This window comes from Lepidochelys kempii, chromosome 14, assembly GCF_965140265.1.
Source record: "Lepidochelys kempii isolate rLepKem1 chromosome 14, rLepKem1.hap2, whole genome shotgun sequence".
Classification (NCBI taxonomy): Eukaryota; Metazoa; Chordata; order Testudines; family Cheloniidae; genus Lepidochelys; species Lepidochelys kempii.
The window spans coordinates 4,442,598-4,464,965 of record NC_133269.1 but is presented as its reverse complement, the minus strand read 5'-3'; the positions used below and the strand labels follow the sequence as shown (position 1 = coordinate 4,464,965).

The 22,368-nt window shown below is 48.0% G+C and overlaps 1 protein-coding gene across 10 annotated transcripts in view; it reads right to left on the bottom strand.

Moving 5' to 3' along the window:
• Positions 1 to 22,368, bottom strand: part of SLC39A11 (solute carrier family 39 member 11) — a 404,115-nt gene that overhangs the window by 51,868 nt on the left and 329,879 nt on the right. The window contains exon 10 of one of the 10 annotated variants that reach the window (XR_012154971.1): positions 17,747 to 17,859. The exons of the other annotated variants lie outside the window; for them this stretch is intronic. The gene's annotated coding sequence lies outside the window, so the exon portion shown is untranslated. The remainder of the gene's footprint in view (positions 1 to 17,746; positions 17,860 to 22,368) is intronic. 10 annotated transcript variants of the gene reach the window in all.

Genomic DNA, 22,368 nt, shown 5'->3' with positions numbered 1-22,368 from the left:
CGACCTGTCTCCATTCCCTAACCAGGTCCAGGGCATGCAGCCACCTCCTGCATCTTTCTGCACAGCCTCCCCCAACTAGTCTGGAGAGTCAACATTGCTCCCTTGGGCTGGGTAATTAGCAGAGGCTATGGAGTTTAAGCCCATGGCACGCTGCAGTTTAGGTTTCCCTTATTCTTACCTGGACACACCTCTCACTCTCCACCCCCACAACTCAACTGTGGGTTATCACCCACAACCTTGCACTGTGCAAAGGCCACCACCCTCAGAGGCAGGGGGTCTCAAATACGTGGCAGCCTTGCTGTTCCTCTCCCTTCACCACCGCCCCAGAGATTGCTTGAAATCTTAGCCTAGTTTATGAGATCACGGAAGCCATTATAGTAACAGTGGAGAGAGATTCACGACGATCCATCTTTTTAAGAGGGGAAAAAAGAATAGATTTACAAGCACGTCCAAGAACAACAAAATCTGGCAACTTTATTTGGAAAAATTAATAATTCTGCAACATTTCAACAGAACAGAAATGGTTCCTTAGGATGGAGAGAGAAAAGCCAGAAAGTCCCATTGACTTTCTATCCCCAATCAAAACAGGGGTGGGAAATAAAGAGAAACAACATGTTGTTGATGAGTTTTCCATTAAGAGCCAGCGGTTAAACCCCCTCTTTGTATTCCAGCCTTTGCTTTTAGCCTCAGCAGGCCATGAATTTTTCCCCTCCCTTCTTTTTAATAATAATAAAAAAAGTTATATGACTTTAATTAAATGCACTTATGAAAAGGGTGAAATATTTGGAGAGGCTGTTTTTACGCTGGAAGCACATTTCCCAGCGTGCTGTAGAGTGTCTGCATCCGCCCGCCCCAGGCAATCTTTAATGCACAAATAAATCCCCACCTGAAGTGCTGACAGATTATTATGCAGCGTGGCAGCCAACTAACGTAAACACAGGGGCAAAGTTTTAACCTCTTGCAGTCACGGAGCGTTTCCCCTGCTGAGCCAAGCTCAGGTGTAAATGACCAGGAGCAAAAGCTTTCCTTCCAGTTACTCCCTTTCAGCCCTACTTTCATTGCCATCTCTGGTCTTTTGGGGTTTGTCTTGTCGAGGATGAAGAGGTGGACACTTAGACTGTGGCCACATTCCAACCTACACATTCTCAAAGCCCAGCCTGGACCAGGTATGTTGTACTTCAGGCTTCAACTTCACCAGCTCGCACACGCGTGGCTCCCAGTTTGATACCAAGAGAGGTTTCAACTGAAGCCACGTCCGATTAATATGGGCCCTCCTCCCTACAACCCTGGCCAGAGTGAAATGCTCAACACACGGAGGGAAATGGTGGAAGAGAACAGCAGAAAAACCATTTACTACTGGTGCCACCGGATTGTTCTCTCACCCTTGATACAGAGGAAAGCTTCCATCATGTTCCGTATTTTGGGGGATGGGGACAGTCCACCAAGGACAACAGTTTCTGAGAAAAAACTAAGACCGTGCCTTGCTTGTATCAGTCCCCCCCCGGTTGCAGATTTCAGCACTTTGCACTGCGAAACCTGCTGGGTAAGCATCACGATTCTGTAACCGTGAACGAACGTCCAGCTAGTTTGAGGTTTCTGCATTCAGCAATGGACCCGCGTCAACCACACATGGCTACGCCAAAGGACCCAGGGCAGTAAGTTCCAGTAGCTCACGAACCACTAGAAAGCAATGGTCTCTCCCACCGGAGCCCCAGATTCCCAACAGCACAAGAGTTGTATTTCTACGGTCACAGGCAGAGCTTTAAGGCCAGAAGAGACCATCATCATCCAGTCTGACCTCCTGTCTAGGACAGGCCACCAACCCCACCCAACACCCCCACACAAAACCCAATGACCGAAACAAGCCCAAAGTACTACAGTCCACAGGAGACAACACCATTATGAGCCACAGGCAGAGAACAGGAGGGACAGAGACACACCAATGTCCAAGGCCAGGAAGGGAAATGATTAAGCTGGAGTAGGTCAGAAAATAGGCTTTTCACGTCTTTCTGATGACCCCATCCCTGCATCCGTCTGAACACAGGCAATACTCCACCAATTGCTGCCATCAGAACTATCTGATCTAGAAACCAAGGCTTTACACGCCCTCAAAGTTTTCAAACGGTCTAAACCATTTATCTGCGACACCAGCGCCTCATAAGCAATCAACTATTTAAAAATCAGATCCCACTTTGCTTAGCATAGGCTGTGACTGCTGGGTACCTGGGGCAGCCCTCACTGGAAATGCCAAGGTCAGGGCAGGCTGCAAAAGGGAGAACAGATACTCCCAAGACTGATGGGCAACACTGAAGTTAAACCTCCCATCCAGTCACAAACTGTGCTTCTGACCCCCTACACTAGTTATCAAGAAGCAAAACCAGTACAGTGAGAAATAACTCTGTTCACATATACAAAATGTTCTTCTGACCCCAAAGGGTCAGCCACATTACCAGGTCAGTACAGGTCTGAATCTTACCAAAAATACCACACTGCCAGCCAATCCTTTAGTGTTTAAAACTAAAGGTTTATTATAAAGAAAAAAGAAAGAACAAGAAGAGAGATGTTAAATGGTAAAACTGTCACAAACATACAAAGACTTCAAAGTCCATAGATCAGATTCCTAGCAGTATTGGTGAGTTTGCTGGTTTGAAAGTCTCTCTGAACACACTCACAGCTTGGATAGGTCATTCAGTCCTTTGTTCAGAGCTTCGATTGTAGAAAGGTTGCTTCAGAGGTAAGAAGCAGGATTGAAGATAAAATGGAGAAGATGCAGCTGCCTTTTATAGTCTTTGGCCATGCGGCCTGTGCGCCTTTGTTTCAAACACAAGGTGCCCAGCACATGGCTTGGAAGCCTTAGAGTTCTCTGTAGGCAGGTCCCTGTGTGCCTTGCTGAGTCACAAGATGTATCTGCCTTCTCGCAATGGGTCAGTTGTGTAGCTGATGGTCCTTAAGGGCCATCAAGCAGGCTAGGGCTGATGCCAAACTGTCTGGGGGTGTCACCTAGGAGCATATCACAAGTTTGAAATACAGACAGATATCTATAACTCATAATACAAAGGTGATACAAACACATAAATGAGATCATATCTGGCAAAGAACAATTTTGCAGATACCTTACATGGCCTATCTGGCATAACTCATTACAATTTAACAAGTATTGATATTCATAATATCCTCAAGTGTCCCCCAGATTCCATACAGCATCACATAGGTGACCAGCTACGTAGTCCCAGATCCCCTCCTGAGGCCAAGATGCATTTGGTGCAACTCAGGGGGAGGAGTGCAAAAATGGCTTTAATCCACCTTTCCACTCTTCGTCCCCCATCATGGGCCAGCAGCACCCCAGACCAGTCCTCCCAAAGGCTGCTTTGAGTTCTGCCAACTGCCAAGAGCTAGATGTGGCTGGAAGCCCTCGTCGTGCCCCCAGCCCTAGCAGCCAAGGGTGTATGGTACCCTAACAGCCATGGGTATCATGGCATCCATTCTACCAAAGGATCCTCATACACTGAAATGCCTTTTCCATGGCCTGCTACGCTGAGCTTTAAAAGCAGCTTTCCACCAGTGGGGCAGCAGAAAGCTGCCATAGCACAGCAGAGTCTGGCCCTCACAAGAAGCAGCAAAATAGTGCACACAAGTATTGCCATGACACCCTAGCGAGAGGGCCCCCAACTCGGCGTGCAACTCAGTGTTAAGCAAGTAACAAGGCACCCAAAATTTTCACCAGCAGGCTATTTTGCTTAGACACGGCAAGTTTCGTGCGAGGGTGACACTTGCCCTCCATGTCCCCTTACATCTATCCCATGCACAGCATCCCTTCACCTGCTTTGCCATCTCTTCAATCCTCCCCTTGTACTGCCTGTCCCATCTTCCCGCTTCCCACACGCTTAAGCCATGATACAGGGCTCTCAGCGTTAACAGCCGGCTGAAATCGCTGTCTCCAATGTACTACGAAGTTCCACCACAGGGAGGTGGTCTCCAAAGTTGAAAAGTCATCAGGAGCCTCTAATGCGGAGGAAAATTCAGCTGCAAGAGCTACGTGCTTTTCAGTTGGGACGCCAGTTCTCTAGGGAAGCAGAAAATGGAGTACCAAGAAAGCAGTGTAGCTCACCTGTTGCTGCCCAGGGACACACTGACGATGAACCGCTGTTCTCGACACATACACAGCCAAATCAGATGAAATTAGGATTGACAGTTCCCGCTCTTACAATGCCTTAACTTTTGTCAGTGCTGTTATTACTGCAGTAGCATCAAAAGACTCCAGCCAAAATCAGGTCCCCTTCTCACTGGGATTGCTCCGTAGTTAGGGTACTGGCCTAGGTCGCAGGTTCAATTTGCTTCTCTGCCACAGACTCCCTGTGTGACCAAGGGAAAGTCACTTGGTCTCCCTGGGCCTTGGTTCCCCTTGTGTAAATGGGGGTAGTAGCACTGCCCTGCCACATAGGGGTGTGGTGAGATTAAATACAGTAAAGGTTGCGAGGTGCTCAGATACTACAGCAACACTATGGGTAGATGGTGTGACAGGGTCGGGCCTGATGGCTATAGGAGAGTAATAGAAGGCAGATATATTAGCCCCAGGCTAAGTAGGTCCCTTTTCCCTGGGTAAGGTAACAGGGAAGGTTCCAGAACAATCAGGAACCTTCTGGAGACGATTAAAACAGGCTGATTAGAACACCTGCAGCCAATCAAGAAGCTGCTAGAATCAATTAAGGCAGGCTAATCAGGGCACCTGGGTTTTATAAAGGAGCTCACTTCAGTTTGTGGTGTGCGTGTGAGGAGCTGGGAGCAAGAGGCACTAGGAGTTGAGAGTGAGAACGCGGACTGTCGAAGGACTGAGGTGTACAAGCATTATCAGACACCAGGAGGAAGGTCCTATGGTGAGGATAAAGAAGGGGTTGGGAGGAGGCCATGGGGAAGTAGCCCAGGGAGTTGTAGCTGTCACACAGCTGTTCCAGGAGGCACTCTAGACAGCTGCATTCCACAGGACCCTGGGCTGGAACCCGGAGTAGAGGCGGGCCCAGGTTCCCCCCATATCCTCCCAACTCCTGGTCAGACAGAGGAGGAGTCAATCCGGACTGTGGGTTCAGAAAAACGGCCAAGCTGAGGGCTGCCATGAAGCTCCAAGGCGAGCAAATCTGCCAATAAGCGCAAGACCCACCAAGGTAGAGGAGGAACTTTGTCGCAATGGATACACATAAATAGCTAGAGTCAGTCCTGGCCCCAAAGGGCTGATAGTCTAAACAGACCAGACAGACAAAAGGTGGGAGAAAGGAAGTGTCATCATCCTCACTTCACAGCTGGGCACCAGACACAGAGAGATTGTGACATGCCCCAGGTCACACGGGCAGCTGGTGGCAGAGAACCCAGAACTCCTGCGCCCCAGTTGGGTGACTCAAGACTCTAGGTTGAGAAGCAAAATGGTCCCGCGATTGAGGCAAATTTTCCAAATAACTGCAGCCCAGTTGCATCCCTTTCCAGACGCCAAGCCCGGTGTTTGCATGCACACGAACCTCCTTCGGGGATCAAATCTGGACTTTGAGAAAAGCTGATTAGCCAACTGACAACTGAAGAACAAAAATAAACTGCCAAAAGGGCAGGGTATTCCCAAACTGTGGTACGCATACCCCTAGGGGTAGACGAGACATCTCTGGGGGGTACGCAGGAGAAATTGTATAATGGTGGATTTTATTTATTGCACTTTCAAAATAGGCTACTCAGACGAAGCTTTAAAGCTCTGTGGGAATGTGTTATATAAAATACATAGTTAAACTGAGGTACAGAGCCCTCACCTGCAGTCACTGTGCAGGACAGGTGCCATTGCCCAGCAACCGTCCAGTCTAACTGAGCTCCGAACTTAGAGCTGTAGCCGGTTCGATCAAGGGTGCTGGAACCATTTGTACAGCGTGGGTGCTGAGAGCCACTGAACCAAACTGTAAACCCTGGATATAACGGAAACCGCTTCAAGCCAGGGGTGTGGCACACCTCTCCAGCACCTATGGGTGGTCTACGTCGCACTAGAACTATGTCTGTACAGAATAGTGAAATATGGGCAGAAGGTTAAGGACAGGTAGCGTTAAGAACACACAAAAGGATCAGTGACGGGAAAGGTAGGGGTAGGCTGGCATCTGGTAGATCCGGAAGAGGGTACGCGATAAACATTTGGGAAAGGGGGTGGGGGAGGAGGAGAGAAGAGTTAGAAAGACCAACCCGGGAAACAAATCGGGGAACACCAAGCGCAATCAGAGATTGCTGAGCCTTTGGTCAGAAGGAACAGAAAGGTGACTACGCCCGTGTTTCACCCTTCCGACCCTCTGAGCGGTAAGAGCGAGTGGCCCAAGTGAACACGGTTCTCTGGAAGATTCCAGAACCTCTCAGCATGGGATCCCACAAGTGGAAGCTTGCAGAGGCCATTTGGAAAGGAACGGATACTTCTTATAATCCTAGAGAATTTATTTAACATGTTTAATATCCGCCGACATCTGGTCAGTCCCCAAGCCCTACCCTCTTGGGAGGCAGCATCTGTGTTACACAGCTGGCTGGTTCCATGGGCAGTGCCTCAGAGGAGCTGGAGAGTTACAAAGCAGAAGATAGCATCAATCCCTGGCAGTTTGGACAAGATGGGAGCATCACCAATGGAGGGCTTGTCTATAACATTTAGCCCATGGTATGCTGGGGTGTGAAGCTACCCTGCATTAGCCTGGCATGCACTAACTGTCTGCGTAGACCCTGATAACACACACCAACAGTTCTTTAAGGCACTCTGACTTACCCCACATGGACCAAACCCTGAGATAACTTAAGGTTTCAGGGGGAATTCACTAGTAGCACTCATCTTCAATGATTTGTATGCAGTGTTCCCCCTCTCATAGGCCTTGGCATCTGCATGGTTGTGCTACAATCCATTTGCATCCCAAAGCAACAGGGAGGAATAAAGAAAGGTAAAAGGCCTGGCACAATAAAAAGCACACCGCTGAGAAAGAAGTGTGGAGAACGAAGCTCTTATTCCCCATCCAGTATGGCCCAGAACTTCTTGCTTCCTAGTTGGATGAGAAAGAGCACAATGGTCAACGTACCAGGGCCCCATTAGAAAAAAAGGAACCTGGACTTTTGGAGAGGAGGCGTCTGATTAACAAAAATTCCCTCAGAGGAGTTATCATGCCAAAACAGTTCGTTGCCATCACCATGTTCACGCAACAGGTGGTGTTCCTACTAGGAGCTCCAGTGGCTTCTGTAAGGGTATCATGGGAAGACAACACGCCTCCATGCCTTTCCAGTAAGGCACAGGCCTTACAGGAAGTTATGAGGAGCCAGGGTACCATGTGTCCCCAAACAAGATGCTTCAGGAGATCTCCAGAGCTCAGCAGAGCAGCCAGGTGCTTTAGAAGTGGCCATTAATTTTGGGTGCTCCGCTGCAGATATTCAGGGGAGCCGAGCACCCACAATTTCAGCTGAAGTCAACGATTAGCTAACATACACTCAGCACCTCTGAAAAACCCAGTCCTTGGGGTCTGAAGTTGCCCCCAAAAGTTGAGACATTCAGAATTAGTGGCCATTTTTGAAATGTTGGCTTGATGCACCGAGCCCTTCCTTCTTACCACGAGTGGAAAGTCACACTGCTCAAGTTAAGATAACAAGCATTTGTCACAATGCTGTTTGTACCCGTCTCCCGCATAGTATGAGGAATCTCTGCCAAAACAGGTTTTTAGCAGACAACAGCCTGAGCAGGAAAGACATCAACAAGCACGTCAGCCACTGGCCTGAGTTTCACTACGTTCACCCAAAACATGGTCAGGGCAACTCATCCTCCTCCAGCAAAATAAGCGATCCCTTCCTTTCCAGTTGGCCAGTGCGTGCCTGAGATATGCTTGAACAGAATCCTCTCTCTTGTATTGAAATGTTAAGACCTGAACTGTGCTTCTACGTCGACAAGACGCCGCATGCTTTGCTAATCCTTGGAGGAGATTAACTTTTTATTTAGAATTCCTTCCTTTAAATGTGGCAATTATAATTTTCTTTTCCTTCAAGTTCTTGGCAAGGAGAACAAGACTTTCTCCAAGTTGGCTGGAGAGGTTTAGATAGGAGCTAAAACTACATTCTACATTTGAGTCAAAGCAATGAGAACTTGAGCAGAAAAGGACAAAAAACTTGCAGTAAAAGGGAATGCCACCTGCAAAAAAACAGATTTGCAAGAATAGCATGCAGGACAGGCGGCTGTAGAGAATCAGCCAGGTTTGCAAACATAGGGTCATGCATGTTATGGGGTGGAAAGGTTGCATTACAAAAAGATGCATCTTCCAGTGTTCCAGACACTATTTAAAACTCTGGGCCCATAAAAATCATCCCCAGCACCTGGAGATCAAGGAGGTACCTAAAAAATCAAACATGTTACAAGTTTAAAGGAACAAGAAGCAAGTATCAATCCTGAATAAAGATTAAGAAGAAAGATTTACACCACCACTTATAGGGGCAAGTTCTCAGACAGTATAAGCTGGCAGAGCACTACTACAGATAGCAGAATTCTGCCTGTTGACACTGGCAGAAAATTTGGCCTGCAAATCTTACACCTCAGAACAGATGTATCGTTGGCAAATTCAGGTCAAAAGGTGTTGCAAACACAGGCCTTCCTATCCTGGCCTAAGAATCAAACAGCTGCCACATCTCACTCAGAGATGGCTGCATTTCACTGATGGATGAAGCAATTCTTGTAGAATATCCACCTTACATTTATCAGTAATGTCTAGAGCATCTTCCATTCCAGAGGATCCCAAAAGAAGAATTACACAGGATATCACCAGCCACTTACACTTTGTATAAAAGTCAGGTCCCAAAATAGGGAAAGGGGGGGGGGGGTGGAATTCTCATCTCATCCAGGACAGAAACAACAATCGCAGTGCAGCTCCAACCAGAACAGTCATACAGCAGCTTCCTTCCACCTAGGCCAAAACACCTACAAGCTTCAGGCAAGAGTCTAGCTGGAAAATACAAAACAACTCCCAGTGCTTAGTGTGGTCACTGAATTTAGTTGTAACATCAGTCCCCTTTAGTTCTATGCAGGTGAACAGTTGTCTGCAGGGGCACCTTTCTGCTAACCAGGGCCCAAATCACAAGTCTCCTGAGACAGGAGGAAACTAGACAGCAGGGCCTCGCCTGTTCTAGGAACACTCCTGTCACATGCCTGCTGTGGGGTTCTCGGCTTCCTTTGCCTGGCTTCCCTCATTCAGGAGGCATGGTTGTCAGTTTCACCTCCCAGCAGCTTAACAAGCCACAGTGGCCAGCTCTTCCTTCTAGGTCTGACAGCTCAGGCAGTCCTGCAAGGCTAACTGATTCCCTTCTGCATAAGAAAAGCTTTCAAGCCCTTCCTGCTTCAACCAGGAGTGGAGCACAGACACCCTAGGGAAAGGTCAACCTATATTTTACACACGTGTGTAAAGTCATTTAGGTGAAAAGGGGCTTCTAGCAAAGTAAACCAGAAAAGTAGAACATTATTGTTAGTCAGTCAATATACATTGATGGGAAGGAAATGTTCTTCTCAGCAATGCCTACAGAACTCCAGCTTAGTGTTTAGCTTCAGATCCAACCTTGGACTCCAGTGAAGCAAGTTTGGTGGGTCTCAGCTGAGGCCTCATCTATATCGGAAAGGTCACTGCAGGGCAATTACCTCAACCTAGTGACGTTGGTGCAAACCCCTAATGTAGATGCACTCAAACCTGTTTAAGCAAGGCTTAAATCTGGTTTAGCTTAGGTTAGTCAGTTACCAAGTTAAGAGAGGCTTGAACCGGTTTAGGTGCATCTACATTAGAGGTTTACACTGGTGTAGCACAGCATTGCCATCTCTCAAGATTTGATAAGAAGCCTCCCGACGTTCAGAGTTTTTCTTAAACCCCCAGCTCGTGGAATCACACAAATGAGAGAATCTCAGCTTGCATTTAAGGAAAAAGTTTCTAGCACTTGGGGTTGCAGAGAAAAGGCTTTAAAATGTGACGTTAAGGGCTCAGAAATGAGGAAGTGAATAAAAAGAACTTATGATATTTGACTCATGATATTTGACTGCTTGGGAATGGCAATGCTTAAGCTAGATAGAAAAGTTGTACCAGTGCAACCAAGCCAAACACAAATGAGGCAGAAGACCTTGGTGGATATCTGGCCACACCAGAAACATGCTACATGATTTGGGCCCGATCTGATTAACAGAGGCCCCTCAGGCCAAGTAGGCTAGACCAGTCAGCAAGTTGAGGCGCTAAGGAGGGCTCATGTGGAGAGATTTGGAGTGGCTCGCTGCCCTAGGCCTGGCTTTGGTCAGCCTGTTGCTTTCACAAGCACTAAAATTCCACTAAATAGTTGAAATTAAATGAAAAATGTATTAATAAACTGCCTTGCCCACACAGGGATCTGAACGTATTAAGACAGACAAGCAGCCCCAGGGCAGCACACAGAGTGCAGCAAACATTTGGAGGATTCAGGCAGCTGTTTCCACTCAACAGACAAAGCCCGAGTAACTCCAGCAGCGGTAGATCGGCTTATATGAAACATGAGGAAGGATGCCCTGGAACTGAGCATAGGTAACCCATACTGTATATTAAAAAGGAAGGGTATAGGGAGCCTGTAGCTGTCAGAAAGCATATAGCTTTGGCGAGATAGACACAACTAATTTAGGCTGCCTCACGGAGGTATATTAGGCTGTCAGTCTGGATGATATGGAGTTAATCACTCACGGGAGATGACAGCTCCCCTAGCCCCATGGGTGGTGGGCTGGACACACACGAGGGTAAGGGGGCTGGGTGCAGGGGAGATGAACACGTAGTGGAATACAGCAGGGAAGCCTGTATGAGGTGGGACAATCCCAGGATGTTAGGAGACGTTACCGGCTCTCTCATGCAGGTTGGGATCTTTTCTCTCTGTGCTGGGCAATGAGAGGCCAATTATTCAGTTTGCCAGGAAGGAGCGAAAGAGGACCGGGTTGGGTTGCTGTATGCAGATGAGAGCAAAGGGATCCCAGCAATGGCTCAAATGCTGGCTGTGGTCCTTTGTAGGGAAGGATTATCCCACTGCATCCCCAGATGCAAGACACCCCCTAAGATCTTCCTTTGCACAGAGGTCAGGCAGCTAAGGTCTGCTAAAGCAGCACCTCTCCACTCAGAACAATGGCCCCCATCCCAGGTCTTGTGAGGCACCACTGCTTTGGAAATTGAGAGACAGCTGATCAGGCCAAGTAGATCACCTGTCAAAAGCTGGCTAGGGGAGAAGCAGACAGACTCCTGGTTGCTAGTCCCATGTAAAACTCAGACGTGTCATTTCCCGGTGCATCCACACAGGCACCGGGGTCATCATCCAAAATCGAGCCCAGGATCTCCAGAGTCCAGGCTGCAGTAACTCATGCCTAAGAGTCACACCAGGAGCTGTGAGCAAGCAGCAGACTACACCAGCCGCTGGGCCTAGCGCCAGACAGAGGAACCATATGCACGGGAAGCCAGCTTATCACCTGAGCACTTCCTTTGCTCACTTAGCATGGACTTGCAAATCACCCATCTTGCCCTGTCCCAGGGCAAGCCCTGAATGGGCCAAGGTTTGCTCAAAACCTTACTGGCTATTCCGGTGACGCTGCTTGGCATTTCACTGCCAACGCTTCACTTGACTCGGTCTCCTCCTAAACCCTGGACGAGGGATGTTTCACAGACATCCAATTGACAGGCCATTTAGTGGGATGGCAGAAGACCGCTTCCTGCTGCATGGAAGTTTTCCCTCCATCCCACCTCTCGGAGAACTGAGCCATTCCCTTTAACCCCAACTGAAACATCCCCCTTGACCACATATTGTATCCCCACCACTCTGGCCTCCCCACCTTTGGTATCCATTCGCTCTGCCTGGTGCAGGAGGGCAGAGTCTGCTATTGGGTCTCTGGGAGACTGGACAGCTCCCTTAGGTTAGCCAGAGCATCAAACTCATGGCCAGAGGAAAGGGGCTGTTAGAGAGAAGGGAAGAGAGTTGCCTCTCACCCCCTGCCCCCCTAGCAGAGACAAGTCTGGGGAGACCGGAGTGGGTGCCGGAAGGATAAAGGGAGAAGGGAGGTGCATGAAGACAAGTGACCAGCTCTTGTCGTCAAGCTGCCAAGGTGGCAGAAACACTTGGCTCAGATCCCTCACCAACATGAAGTCAAAACAGCTCCCAGTGTGTCTCTGAACAAGCTGTGTAAATAAGGGCAAAGAAACTGGCCACAGATCCTACTTTCAAACACGTTTAGAACAAAATAATCCCTTCCACTGCTTTGCCCCCTCCCCACACACACACGCTCGTCCCCTTCAATTTTCCACCACCACAGAGGCGTCAGAGAGGCCTGTCCGTCCTCTCGGTCTGGTCTGCTGCAGTGACAGCTGTGTTCCCCGGCCTACCTGCCCTGCATAGGAATGAAGGCAAAGGCAGTTATACGATACCCCCACTGGGCACAGCTGGGCTACAGCTCCTGCATTTGGAGCCACAGAAACAGAGACAAGGCTGTTCTCAGAACAAGAGATGCTGGAGAAGACCCACTGAAAATGCACAGGGAGGCTGCCAAATTAATCTCACCTTTGCAGGGGGTGGGGGAAAATACGGAGCACCAAAGCTGCAGGCACCAGAAAAATGCCTCTCGATAGTCCTCCCCGACGGGCTGAGGGATGGAGGTGTTGCTGGATGGGGAGTTTGGTGTTCCCATCAGCCCTCCAGGTTCTGACTCTGGAGGCCTCATCCCACTTGCAGGGCATTCGGTAGAGCAAAGGGTTGCTTCTGAGCGGGATTTCATCACAGCTTCGTGTTATGACAGAATACTCTGAAACACTGTCTCATTTCACTGCAGTGTCACAGTATTCGGATACAAACAGGAAGATGTCTGGTGATAGATGACAGCGTAACAGGACATAGTCAGGAGAGCCAAAGTCTTGCCTAATGCAATGAACTCAGAAGATGGCTCCTCAAGAAATGCTTTCATTTGTGTTTCTCAAGATTGGGTTTTTTGGGGGCAACATCTAACGTAGATTGGATTTTAAGGGGGGAAAAAAAAATATCAGTAAAGAGATTCTGAAAAACAAAAATAAAACCACCAATGGGGGGGGGGGAAGACTCCTATTTGCTCTTGGAATTGTCCAGATTAATTTGCCTAATTTAGAAAAATCCTGTTTTGACTTGTACTTTGCCAACATTAGCAACTCCACACAAGTTCCAGAAATGGACCAGACTCCAGACACCCAACTGCACAACCCTGAACTGTATAAGTTTTGGCCTGGAGCCAAACTTCCTCCGCTTTCAGGGGAGTTTGCGATCCAGGCCTGTGTTTCACTCCTCTCTTTCCTTTCTAGAGACCCACCTAGAGTCCTGGCCATGGTATAAAGCTGCCACGTTCTGGAGGGGAGCCTTCCCCCAGTCACCATCACATAAGTGGATGCATGGCAAATGGCTACACTCATCCTGGATTTGTTCTCCTAGAACCTAATTGAATCGTACGGTGCCAGCCAGGCTGTTTGCATGTCAGGGGGCACCGAAAGCCCACTCCCTCAGTAACCAGCCATTGCAGGGGAAAAGACCTCATGAGCTGCCCAGGCTGATCCAACCCGATTGGCCCCACACATAGGGGCTCTTTTAATCCTCTAAAATGGCCCCAAACAGAACCTGCCATGTAAAAGTGTCAAATGAACAAACCCAAGAGAGGTGTGGAGGAAGGATGGTCCAGCGATTGGACCACTAGCACGGGGGACATAGGAGATCCAGGTTAAAATTCTCTGCTCCAGTCACAGACATCCTTTGTGACTTAGGGCACGTCACCTAGCCTCCGTGCCTCAGTTTCCTCTCTGTACCATGGAGATAATAGTATGACCCTACCTTACAGGGGTTTTGGGAAAAAGAAATAGCTTACAGCAGGGGTTGTCAACTTATTTCTGAGCCCTCCCCCCTGCCCCAATGCTATAAAAACTCCTTAGCCCACCTGTGCTACATCATTTGGTTTTCTGCATATAAAAGCCAGAGCTGGCATTCCTGGGTAGCAAGCAGGGCAATTGCCTGGGGCCCCATGCCACAGGGACCCCCGCAAAGCTAAGTTGCTCAGGCTTCGGCTTCAGCCCAGGGTGGCAGGGCTCAGGGCCCTGGGCTTCAGCCCCATGTGGTGGTACTTTAGCTTTCTGCCCTGAGCCACAGCGAGCGTAACATTGGCCCTGCTTAGTGGGCCCCCTGAAGCCTGCTTGCAGCCCCCAGGTGGCCCTGGACTCCTGGTTGAGAACTACAGCCTTAGACTGGAGGTGCGCCAATACCAAGGTGAGGAGGGCCATATAAAAGTATCTTCGAGAGAGTTTTATTTCTTCAGCACATCGTAAGGGCGCTCACCACTGGGAAACACAGCCAGGCTTCTGATGGCTATTTTACACATGGGACCAAAGCAGCGCTTCTGGCTTCAATGCAAGCAGCCCATTCATACCCCAGGGTCAGAGCATTAGCCCATGCTAACATCAGCGGCGCCTTCCCCAGCCATTACCATGTGACGTCTACGTAATTGCCAACTCCAGGCATTCAAAAAATTATGAGTAAGACTCAAAGAAAAAAAAAAAACCACACACGAGATTTGAAGAACAGTACGTTCAGCTCTCTTTATTTGCAGTTTGGCTTTTGCACCTCTAGGTTCAGGTTTTCAAGTTTAGCTTGACCACCATGAGGGCCATAAACATTTTAAAAAAAAATGAAAGCTGAAAATTCTGGTGTCTCTCCGACTCCCGGATCTAGAGTTTTAAGAAAAGTCACTAAATAAAACATCAACAGGAATTGGCAACACTTCTGACAGGACTCCAAGAGACATAAGTTACGTGTGTGGTAATTTGGCATGGGGGGGGGGGGAGGAATCATCGGAGCAATCCAAACTTTAAGTACCCCAAAATTCGGGAGCTTACTTAGTGTGTCTGAAATTCTTTGGTCTGCAAAGGTGAAGAATGTGACAGACCGACAATGGAAATGTAATCATCACACAATTCAGACTCGTTTAGCGGTGTCTATTCATGTATTGTTTGAGATTTGCAGACTTGTTTACAAGCCTGTCTTCCCCGCAAGCCCATGGCAACTCAGACACAGGAATGTCAGCCAGGGGTAGATCGGGAAGGTTTCATCCCCCTGAGCATATTGGCAAGGACCTTGATTTTCCCTCCCCCGCCTTGTAGAGCGCTGATGGGGTGGGTGGAGGGGCCCCCTACTTTTCCTCTCTCTGCCCTCCAGCTCACTTTTCAGAACCCGTGTGCAGTTGAATTGCTGCCTATTTGGGAGTTAAAATTAAAACCCTCCACTCCACACAACTCCACGCCCTGTCTCCGTGCTTTGGGGGCTGACGCACGAGGCACTGCATAGAGGTGAGAGACTGGGATCTTTGGCAGCCCGGTCAAAGAACTGCTTCCAGGGTGCTGGCGTAATACCTCCCCCCCGGGGTTTCGTTTCCTTCCCTCGTTTCTCTGTAGTGTCTATTGAAACTCCCTGAAGGAGAATCTTTGAGCAGGCTCGAGAGGTAACCGAAGCCTCAGGAAGGACAAAAGGGATCCAATAGTCAGCAACTTCATTTCAAAACATGCCAGCCTAAGCCCTTTGCAGGTACAGAAGGGATTGGGAAACAAAGGAGCTATCGGTCCAAGTTCAATGTCTGCAGCTCACAGCACCACACACCCTGCCAGCCAAAGCCAAATGAGGCAACGAGATCTTCCCAATCGACAGCAGCTCTTCGATGGGCACCGAGAGCCTGCTGAGAACCTCGCTGCTCAGGGTACAGGAAGTTGGGGTGTTTGTGGAAGGGACGCACTGTACGAAGCAGTGTTTCCTTCCACCCCAGCGCTAGGAGCAAAACTGGTGGGGGGGGTTACTGTTTCCCAGCTTCTGAAATACAGTGTGCGTCATCACATGCTTGCTATCTTTTAGGCAGCGGGGTCTGGGAGGCTCCAGGAGCACATATCCATTGAATTCCCCCCAGCTGCAGCAGGATTGGGGAGCAGGGGACGTGTGTGTTTTGGTGGATGCGAAGAGAGTGTGTGTCTCACTAGATCCATGAAGACAGAGCAAGTCCTAAGGACAACAGCAGGGGTTACAAGCGGTAAATCCCAGTTCATGGTGACAGGGCAATGAAAAGAGAGTCCTGTTTCCTTTTCAAATGAGGTTGAAAGCTTCAGAGCAAGAAGAAATTGGTGCAGTCAAGTAAGATTCAGTCTTCTAGAGCTCTGGCGGTTGTGCACAGTTCTGCAATAATTTTAAAGTTTACTATCTTGCGCATGGCAACCTTGGAGAAATCAGCCTCCCCATTCCACAATGGAAAGAATATCCAGAAATGATACATTCTGAGATCTTTGGTCCTTCTGAACTTTCCACTTGAGGACTTTAAAGCTGTCCACAAAAGCCAACTTCATCGAACCAGAAGTAAATAAAATATTAATCCAGCATTTGTACAGTCCTTGTCATCTCAAAAGGACGGCAGAGTGCTTTACAAAATGTACCACCCCTCCTGCATGGACTATCTGTGTGGACTGAATCCTTGATTGCTGTATTTAAAGCATAAGTCCCTACCACTTGAACTAACACACTAGGTCCATTAGCTTAGAAGCAGTAACAGACTTACAGAGCTCCTTATAAAGCAAAGGAGGACTAGTGGCACCTTAGAGACTAACCAATTTATTTGAGCATAAGCTTTCGTGAGCTACAGCAGCTCATGAAAGCTCATGCTCAAATAAATTGGTTAGTCTCTAAGGTGCCACTAGTCCTCCTTTTCCTTTTGCGAATCCTGACTAACACGGCTGCTACTCTGAAACAGAGCTCCTTATGTGGTCCAACCACTAAAGGAAGACAAAAGATACACAAGACTGATTGTCACTATCACTGAAATGCAGCCACCTCTGGGTGAGGAATACAGCAGTCAGGTGGGGAAAGGATACTGCATGCATTCCTCAACCTTCTGAAAATGCAACTAAATAATTATGCTGCTATCTCGCCGCCATCCTCCCTGTAAATCATTCTTATCGGTCCGATGCCCAACAAACAAGCAATAAAAAGGAAGGCTGGACTGAAAAGCTTATATAACTGCTAAATGACAGCTGTACTCTGCCACGATTGGCTTCCCTGAGCATACTAGAGATATGGGCCAGCTTGCTTTCATCCGAAGAGACTGTATTTAAGCAATAAACCCTAGCCATGGTTTAGCAGAGTAACAAAACAAAAACAAAGGCACTGTGGATTCCACATTTGTCATTCGGCAACTGTTTTCCAAACTACCAGCTCTGGCAACTGAAGCTAAGATCTGGAAGTCAAGTCTCTTCTTCTGTAGAATCTCAGTTAATCCTAGACCAACCAACATCTATGTTGTGCAGAGCTAGAGTGCTATCGACTTGGAGACCCCAGGCACCCTTCAGAGATAAGCCACAAGTTAATGCTCCTCGAAGATGAAAGCAACCCACGCTGCATCTCCGGTATGCTCAGGGCAGGCTGCCAGGCAGTTGAGAGAGCCAGAGTTCAGCCATCCTGGACAAGTTATGTAACAGTTTCACGCAGGTGTTGGAGCTGACTGCCCCATTTACTGCTTTTTCACTGCACACTGGAGAGAAGGAGAGAGGTGAAGGCCCGTCCCAAGTGACCAGCTGAGCCAGATTCGCTAGTCCTGGCAGTTTCCATTCAAAAAATCAGACACACTGGAGATCTCCAGGCAAACCACGCCTCATGCTTGGGGAGCCAGTTAAGCAACTGGTGCTATGGTCTCCCTGAGTTAGGAACTCACCTGGGCGAATGGTGAAAGCGAAGGGGCTTAGAAGTCAGGAACAAAATGCATCTGTGTCTGTGGCTCAGCCCATGGCCCCATTCAATCCAAGGAGAATGTATAGGCAGGACAAGCTATGAGAGAGAGAAAAGAGCCTCAGTTCTCTGCCCCTGGTGGCTACTATCCACCAAGACAGGGTTACACACTGCCTCTGGGATTTCATCCTCTCTGTCCACTTGCCATTACTGTCCATTGATTTGGCAGCAGGATGCTATTGACCCTAGCCCTCTACCATCACTTCCCTTTCTCCCAGGGTCCTTCTATCCACGCTCAATAGATACTCCTCATGCCCTAGTCAAGTCAGCCAGGGGTTTTAAAGAGAGTGGCTAAGACAGAAACTTGCCTAACAACCAGAACCTGCCCTTAGGGTAGCACTCTAGGAGGGAACTGAGGCACTGAAAAAGTATACACCTAATTAGGCCCCTTTACCTATCACTGGTAGATTAATCTTGCAACAGGGAGGAGGGGAAGGCCGCACAAGGAGGGAATTTGCTGCACACCCCAATGTGGAAATGCTCTGGAGCATCATCCTGCACCTATTCTACGTTACAAGAGGTTAGCCACCAGGGGACAATGGTCATGACCCCATGGTCTTCTACCATCTCACTGGGGTCGGTCTTGAATGCCAAGTTTAGTCCTCACTGCCCTGGTCACCTGCTCTTTCTGGGGCAGCAGCTGCCAGTGTCCTTAGTCTAATGGGAGCAAACATTTGGTTCTCTCTCCTTGGCAAACCATGGCATTGAGTGACAGCATTCAGACACTATTTAATTCCTTAGATCACGGGACGGCGGAGGTAGTTTGGGAGAGAAAAAGGCAGGAGTGGGGAGATGGAAACTGCAGGGGAAATTCCGCAAGGGGAGATGAAATGGAGCTGCAAGACTATCCTGACAGGTTAACAGACAGGTAATATTCCAGCAGTGTTTGCTTCACCAGCTTAGCTCCTGGTGCAGCCAGCATGAAGGCCGAGAGCCCCACCAGAAACCGCGAAGGGGAGAGTTCAGCACAATCACCAGCGCTGGCAGCTTTGCTCACTTGGCCGTGAGCCTCTGCAAGGCTTTCGCCTAAAAAAAAAAAAAAAAACCCTCACCACCAGGATTCAGACCCCAACAGCTTCCAGCCCAACCAAGCTGCCAATTCAACAAGATCACATTAGTCACAGTGGTCAGGCGGAAGCAGGGAGCCCTGGGTGCCAACCCCAGTGCTGACACCCAAGGGTGCTCCAACAATCTGTATAGTGGGGGGGCTGAGAGCCATTGATTCAAACTGTAAACCCTGGATAGGATGGAAACCAAGCCAATGGGTGCGGCAGCACCCCCAGTTCCAGCACCTATACGGACCCCCATTCTCTGCAAGACTTTAAACCATTGCCACTGCAAGCTCCTTGGGGCACAAGTCTTTTCCTTCCCATATCTGTAAAGCATCAAGCACAATGTGGTGACTGTTAAACAATTTAACCTCCCTGCACTTCAGCTTACTCATCTAAGAGGCGGTTCTGGTTATAAAATGGCATGCCCATCCTAGTCGGCTGCTGGGAGGCAGCTTATTCATAGTAATGAAGTGCTGGAAAGTCCTCATACCAGAGGCACTAGACACAATGGGTGCCAGGCATTAGGAGAGCCACACTTCACATGGAGGGTTAACAAATGCTCAATCCGGGTTATAAGCATGGTGTAGACCGAGTGGAAGGTGTTCTATAGATCGTTACAGTCCAACAGATTGATTTTAACCACTGAAACATTCGAGTACCCATTTATTAGAATCTAATAATAATTTATTAACCCTTTGTAAACTATTTATGGATGTATGCCCTGAACAGACCATCATTACTGATCAGTTCATGTGGCGACCACAGCGTTAGAAAGCGAAGGGCAATTTGATTCTTTAAGATGATTCAGAAAGTAGCGATCAAAACCACCACAGTTCTGTTGGCCTTCTGGATCCCCCAGGCTGGATTACCAAGTGTTGTTTAGAGTTTGCAGCATTGCGGTAGCTGTATTGGTCCCAGGATATTAGAAAGAAATATTCTGAAGACAGATTGTACAATTTTTTAGAAAGTTACTGGGTGGGGGGGGGAGAATCACTGTGGTTTAAAAAAAAAAAAAGTGAGTGACACCCGTCAGTTCTTCTTGTCCCATAGCTCCTGCACAGTGCTTTAAAACACACATGGGTGAGTGTCTGGGCAATGCAATCACAAACTGCTTTTAAAGAATGCACACACCGAATATTCAAACTTCGGAAACCCTTGTGTCTGTCGCACAGAGCCATAAAGTAATTCCTGGAGATATCGATGCCCAGACTTAACACTGTATTTCCTCTAAACCTGAAATTCCCAGTACTACATAGATGCAGGCCACATTTCATGTTTTCTGCTGCTCCCCAGACTCAGCCCCACTTTGGTTTTCTACAGTGGCCTCACCTGATACGCTCCTCTCCAGTATTCTATGGATTACATGTAGCCCCTAGGACATCTTTGCCACTAGCTGTAACAAAATGCCTGTTGAAAAATGAACTGTGAAACAACTTCAGGCCATGGCATTTTGAGGGTTGGATCATAAAACACACTCTTGTTCCGGGCTCCACATGGGCTCATAGGCACAGAGAGGAGAGAGACAGACATTGTTGTTCCTGCAGAAGGGAGCTGGGTTTAAAGAATGGTTTGCTAGGGCACAATTGCACTTGAGAGGTGAAAGATCTCACAGTGACAGTGGGAAAATCATCCATAAACCGACAGGCCTCAAACACCATCCTTTGTAAATCCATGCAGTTGCGTCACTTTAAACCACCTTATGCAACAGGCACAAGAAGCCTCACGGAGCAAGTTTCAGACATCAGAGAAACCACCCTAGTTTTATAGGCATCTGGATGAGTCAAGGTCAGTGATGGGAAGTTAGTTCAAAAGGTGCGGTCTCCATCTTTACCTTTGTTGCCAACACAACCACCCAAATTCAAGGTGTGCTCTCATACACGGAGAAACTAACACACACACAAAACCTCCAACTGTAGCCTGATCAGCAGGACCCGACCCGGAGACCAAATATTGTCTCAGCAGGAGCTACCAGCCTTGTTGCCGTGACTGAAAGTAGAGGAATGATTGCAAGACCATTTCTGACCATTTTTGTTGTTCGAATTATTTCACTGGAAAATTTCAAACAATTTGTTCCTGGTTTCATGGTTCTCCCTTCTCCAGTGCGGGGAAAAAGGGTGAAAGAAAAATAGACAGGGGGAGGGGACCCAAACAAACTGAAGAAAGTTACTTTTGATTCTATTTCAAAAAAAGTTGTTTTGGTTTTTTTTGGAATAAAATGAAATACTTCAGGAAGTTTTTCTGAACCAAAATGACACCCGTCCCCACCCCTTTATTTTCTTCTAGAAAAAACAAACAAAAAAATGTAAATTAAATAAAAAAATAATATTAATAAATAATAATTTTATATTTTCCAGCCATCCCCACTGGGACTTCTTATCCAGCTTATCTTAACTAGTTCTCTCAACCTGGGCAATAGAGATTGGGATCCTTTTGTCACCACCTGGCTCAGGTAGTTTTGATGAGAACCGGCTGCACAATCCCTTGTTGGCTTAACAATGGGAAGGGGTCCCCAGTTACAGATGAGTGATTTAAAGGTACCTTCAGGGTGGTGAACATAAAACACCTGTATCAGACTCTGGGTTGTCGCTGTCGTGCTATCACCATATGGCATGACATGTGCCCTGACGATTTATCTCCACGGGGGCTATTCCCAATATTCCCTGCTGGAACACTTACAATAAAACCCAATTTAAAATGAACCAGGAGTGCAAAAGCTACAATTCGATGATAAAACACAATACAGGAACAAGCAGGTGTCTTGTACTGACAAGGATGGAGGTCACTCATACATGATCTAAGCAATCCATAGCCTGCTTCCTTTGCTTTACAGGTCCTGCATAGTTTGCTTTGAAAAGACATGTTTTACTAGAGATTGTAGGGCGGAAGGGAACCTGCTCTTAAATGCAGTCATAAATTTGCCTGAACTTTGTTTTCAAACATTTGTTGGGTTATTTCTCCCCCACACACCCTCAATGAAGATAGAATTTATGACTTGTCAGAGGAGTCGCTTTGCAAGCAGGAGGGAAAGAAAAAGCAAGAGCCCTCAGGACAGTAAGATTTGCCAGGTAAAAGTCGATGAGAAAATAAACACTGCTCTGGAAAAAAAAAAAAAAAAAAAAGGGTGTCAAGGTTTTAAAACAGCTGCGCTGGGCTGCGCCAGAGGTAAGCCCCGCCAAGCAAGGCAGGGAGAGCGGTTAAATATCACTCCACCTAGGGCACTCTCATGTGCATCATTTGCCCTTCGGAAGTTTCTCTCCTCCTCCACCCTGTCTGGCCTAGTAAAATGCCCTTGCCCTTCCCCTTCCCCCCGCCAGCTGGCATGCCCCACCCCTTCGCTCCTTTTATTTTCATCCTGCTCTAGACGACAACAATCTTCCTGGTGGGGGCATCTGAGCTGGGTTTGTGGTTACGGCTCTGGCCGGCTGCTCAGGAGACCTGGGCTCAATAACCGCAGGTTTCCTGCATCGGCACTTGCATCGGCAAGTGACTTGAAAGT